We start from the raw sequence: 6,000 nt of genomic DNA on the forward strand, positions 1-6,000 counted from the left end.
TATCATATAGAGGCGATTTTTAAATTTCACTTTTGACAAGTTATCACTCTATGTAGGCCTAATATATTAAATACTGTAGCAAGGACAGACACAAGACACTAGGCCTATTGCTAAAAGTGATAAAGAGTATATTTGGATAGCTAAGTTTGGATAGTTAAAACCGTTTCTGGCACTTCTGGAACAGACTTCTCAGAAAATTAGGAGAAAATAAAACGTGTAAAGTAATGTTGCTGCATGAGGCCCAAAATATACCTGCGTGAAGTTGGCACCCCAAGTATTAAAAAAGTTCGAAATGGTATTACTGTTCGTTTGTGCTACGTTTGTGCCGTAAAAATTTTCGTTTGTGCTGTTATGGTTTTTTAGATATAAACATTGCATCTTTGGGCGATGACGTCACCCAGCACCCCAAGCTTCTCCGAATTGCTCCAAAATGGTCTCGTTCGTTTGTGCTACGTTTGTGCCGTAAAATTTTCGTTTGTGCTGCTATGAATTTGTAGATATAAACATTATATTTTTGGGCGATGAGGTCACCCAGCACCCCAACCTTGTCCGAATTGCTCCTAAATGGTCACGTTAGTTTCTGCTACGTTTGTGCTGGTTTGTGCCATGATAATTTTTGTTCGTGCAGTCATGCTTTGGATAAACACTACTTCATGGCAAAAATTCTGTGACAACTTTCAGAACGCTGCTTTCTCCATAACGAAGAAAGTGGCTCCTACTGTGCAACGTTTTGCTGGTTGGTGCCCTGAAAAAAACTTACATTATTTCCTGATAGCCGTATGTGAGATACAGGATATTTCATGTCATGTAATATTTAATATGTTTAATAAACATAGGCCATACGTGTGTGGTCCTGCAGATATACAGGTAAACTTGAATGTCTATAGACACCACCCCATTTCATTTTTTTTCCTGTACTGTATTTTAACTGCTCTATTTGAGTGTAGAACGCACGAGACCACCTGTGGGTATTTAAACTGGGAACGCGCTGTGTTCTTCAGTTGGCAGTTGACATGAACTGAAGTGAAAAAAAATCAGCCGACCCCCAAATATTTGTTCATTCATTCTTTCAGGTGGGTAGATATCACCATAACCACTGGTACATTGTATTATTAGCGTACGTCGTCTGGGTAGTGAAACTGTTACTGTCATGTAGCTCGTTGTTATTACTATATCAGTCTATAGCAGAATCGTTAAAATGTTACCGATATGCGTATGGTAGCTTGCTAGCCACTAGCTTGCCATTTACGTTGTCAAACCTGGGATCAAAACGAGTAGGAGTGAGTCAGATGTAACGTTTGCCTGGCTCCACGGATACCAATTCAATGACAATAATCCAATAACAGACTGTTTTTATGTTACTTACAAGGCCTGAGTTGCATTTGCTAAAAACATAGCAGCACGAACAAATATGTTTAGCCTACGGCACAAACGTCGGGGTATTGGTGACATCACAGACCATAAAATATAATGTTTAGCCTATGTCTTTAAAAAAATGAAAACATAGCAGCGTAAACAAAACATACAAACGTATAGTTAGTTAGCTAGCTATTTATTCTGGACAATTTGTTAATCATTATACACCTACCTTTATGTTTTACAACACAATTAGCTCCCTCTGAGCCGATTAGGCCTACAACTTTATCCAGGTTCTAGTGCTGCACGAGCTGCGTTATTCGCGAAAATTTTTACGGCACAAACGTAGCACAAACGAACGAGACCATTTTGGAGCAATTCGGAGAAGCTTGGGGTGCTTGGTGACCTCACAGCACATACAATATAATTTGTTATATCTAAAAAACCATAGCAGCACAAACGAAAATTTTTACGGCACAAACCGGCACAAACGTAGCAGAAACGAACAGTAATACCATTTCGAACTTTTTAAATACTTGGGGTGCCAACTTCACGCAGGTCCAAAACATGCAATATTACATTATGATGATAAACGCATGATTTTAAAAAAATACCAACAGGCTGGTGCATTCCTGCTAAAATATACAGACAAGTGTTTGAACATATGGATGCAACTTCTTTTCCTCCCATCGGAAACTGCTCGTGACCTTTGGTCTCATCAGTTTTTTTACACCCTTCGATGGTGCCTAAATATTCAAATGGTAAAGACTGGCTCTCTGACAATCCAAATAGCCTCTGAAGATGGCCATTATTTCTGCTCTTATCTTCTGTCCAATCAGACGAGAATGATATTTTGCCAAAAAGGCCCGCTTCAGCCAATTTTGTTCTGGAGGGTCCTCTAGGGATGGCCAGTGTTAACTGATGAGAAAGGCAAACAGATCACTTCTTTAGTATAGGTTTTATTCACTCGACGTCTGGCTTGCCATCTCGAACGTTGAGGAAAAGATGGAAGAGGCATCTGTATTGGAATATACGGCTAAATTAAAGACAAATAAAATTAAAGATAAAGAATATGCCAAATTCAAATGTTTTGAGCGGATATGGTTAACCAATCACTCCATAACTCTTGTAAGAACTTACTGATCTCAGTGTTGTGGTTGCTGCAGTTGAAGTCCTTTCTGAGGTCATCTAAAATAAAGAGTGAGCAAATTATAGAAACTGAGCGTTCTGGTGTGCTGTGCCTAATGCTATCTACAGTAGTTGTTTTGAAAAGTGCTGGGGACAATCACCTATTCATTCATCGTTTTTCCACTTTTGGTAAGGCTGCAATATGCACGTGTATTTCATCTTTTGAAAGTCACAGTCATGTAATCATTAAAAAGTTATCCAAATTTACCAATCTCAGTGGTGTGGTCACTGCAGTTGAAGTTGCTGCTGATGTCATCTAAAATAAGAGTGAGCCAATTACAGAAACTGAGCATTCTGGTGTGCTGTGCCTATTGCAATACGATTAAGTAATTACATAACTGAAGTGAGGTCAGTAAAAGGTAGACTAGAGCAGTGGTTCTCCACCGGTGTGCCTCGGCACACTGGTGTGCTATAAAGCAAAGTGAGGTGTGGCATGGAATTTGGAGAAACCCAATGTGTTTTACAGGCTAATGAAATGAGCTAGAACGCCATTTTTTAAACGCATCAATGACACAGCTCCTTAATTAAAACTGTCTTAGGGAGGTGTTATAGGGAGTGGTTGTTTATATATATATATATATATATATATATATATATATATATATAATCATATATATATATATATATATATATATATATATATAAGGCTATAGCCATATAGTCTAATAGGTTTAAGATCTATTACATAGCTCAGTCAACACCATGTGAGCATATGCCCATCGCTGTGGTTTCTATAGAAAAAAATATGAGCATAAGAAAGAGCCGCCCTGTTATAGCCTATAGTAATGTGCATGACATACTTCATTATCAGTAACTATACGTCAGTGTGCCTTGGCAATTTGATTTGAACTTTGGTGTGCCTTAGCCCCAAAAAGGTTGAGAACCTCTAGACTTACAGTGGTTGTTTTGAAAAGTGCTGGGGACAGTCACGTATTCATTCATCCGTTTTCACTTTTGGTAAGGCTGCAGTATGCATGTGTATTTCATGTTTTGAAAGTCACGGTCATGCACTCATCAAAAAGTTTATGAAAGCCACACACGTTTTGTCTATCAAACACGCCACCAATGTTTTCCAAATAGCGTTGGATCTAGACATCAGCCATTGCTACTCCAAGCCACATCCCAACACATTTAAAAAAGTCATGTCAGCTTGACATTAGTGCCGACAATAACAAGGTCACCAGACCAGACAGGCTACGAAAGGAGATGAGAAGCGAGTGATGACGTTGTCACAGAGACAAATACAACGGTAGCTAACTAGCAAATGAAATGCAATGTAGTAACCTTACCAAGGTGATAGCTAGCAGCTTCTTTGCAAGTTAACATACTACGAGTTCACCGACTGTGTTTCTGGTCCGTTACGGACGTATGTCATCGCATAACCATCATGTACTGTATTGTCTACGACTACACAGGAGCAGATTTTCATACACATTTCCAAAAATGTGTCCCTTTATCTCGTTAGCTGCAGTTCATTTAGCTCTTGCTAACTTTTCAGCAATACTTAGGCTACGAACATCTGCTGGAATGTAACCCTTGTGTGCTAGCGATGTTTGTTAACCATAACGTAGCTAAATGTCTAATTTAAAAATCAGAATTTACTGGCATTGTAGGTCCACTCGACGTTGGCGTGGTCTGACCTCGCAGACCTGCTTTAACACCAGCAGATACTGCTTTTTCAATTATTTCCGCCAAATCACCACCACCTGTTGCTAGACTTGCCATTTTTCTACATTGACACAGTGCCTGATGTGAATGCCCGAGCTTTTCCATGGGAAAGAACATGCGTCACACAATGGAGGTGTGGTTAATTACCATATTCATTAGGTTCATTCTACATTTGCATATTAGATTTAACATTTAACATTTAACATTTGACACTTAACATTTAACATTTACATTTATATGTTTCTTTTACATGAAGTTGACTGCATATTAGGCTATAGGCCTATATTTATATTTGATTAAATGTTTAAGTTTAACATTAATCATTTGTATTTATATTTAACATTTACATTTATATTTAACATTTACATTTAACATTTACATTTAACACTTATATTTACACAAGTTATTTCATATTTTCCATAATGAAAAATATTACCCTTGAAAAAGACTTTGACAGATTTGCATCAATTTGTCTGTAAATGTATGAAAAAGTAACAGTTTAAAATTGTACTGCATTTTTTGTTTTTACATTTGACAATGTTAAATGTGCAAAAACTGGGCAGGATAAATCAGTGTATACATTTTTACAAACGGCACCCCATATCCTCCTTCAGTTAATGAAGTACACTATGTGAATAGGACGTCTTTCCACAGCATTAATGTGCAGGTACATTGACTACTGCCTTACATTAACAAAGATTATACATCACAATATACTGCAACTAATATCTCTCATTCTCTTAACTGTCAAGATCATATATGATGCAGCACACTTGATCACAAATGTTGAAGCCAAGTGGCCCGGCTCTGTGCATGACTCGCAAATGTATTGTGAGTGTACCCTGAGCAACAGATTTGCACATGGTAAGTAAAGCTTTGTACAAATATCATTCCCTTGTCTCCCCCTTTTAACACCCTCAAAATGTATCCACTATATAATTGCAGGAGAGTTTGATGGGCCACCTGCTTGGTGACAGAAGGTACCCATGTCAGCCCTCTCCGTTGACTCCTTACCCTGACCCTGAGCCAGGTCCCCAACAGCGTGTGGCCCACTGCAGGACTAGAGCCCAGGTTGAGATGACAATAGGCATGCTCAAAGCCTGGTTCCAGTGTCTACGTAAACTCAGGGTAACCCCAGAGCGGACATGTGACATTATTGCGGCATGTGTTGCTTCTTCATAATATTGCCACAATTAGAGTCCCGGATGTAAGAGCTGTCCGAGACATAATTTGACAGAATCATTTCACAGATTAAGATGCCACCACCCCCAGGAGTTAAATAAAGACAAATCATTTACATTTCATTTGGTCTCCTTTATTTCCTACAAATACAAATGCAACAATTAGTATTTATATTGTTCCAACAATTAACATAATTCACCTGTGACCATGCACCCACCTCTAACTGGCATTCCAGTAATTCAATCTGCTTTTTTAATCTGCCACTCCAAGTACACCATTTCTAGTTCAGTTTTTGCCATTTTCTTGAGGAGATGCATTTTGTGTAACTCCTTTACTGGTAACTGGGAAAACATAAGGATGGCATTAAATTGTACAGTTCTACATGCAGAATTAACCTCGCATTTACTGAACATCTCACTGTGCTAATCTGTGCTGTGGAGGGTGATGGACCCTCTTCCTGATAATGCCCAGTCATGCTCTGTTAAAAAGGATAAGAATGTGCAAGTTGTTTTTCCATTCATTATTTATTCTCTTCACTTCAACGTACATTTCAAACTCAAAATTCCACACAAGAAAGTAAAAAATTTAAATGGGGAGATAACTATC

This window comes from Megalops cyprinoides, chromosome 20, assembly GCF_013368585.1.
Source record: "Megalops cyprinoides isolate fMegCyp1 chromosome 20, fMegCyp1.pri, whole genome shotgun sequence".
In the NCBI taxonomy this organism is placed as follows: Eukaryota; Metazoa; Chordata; class Actinopteri; order Elopiformes; family Megalopidae; genus Megalops; species Megalops cyprinoides.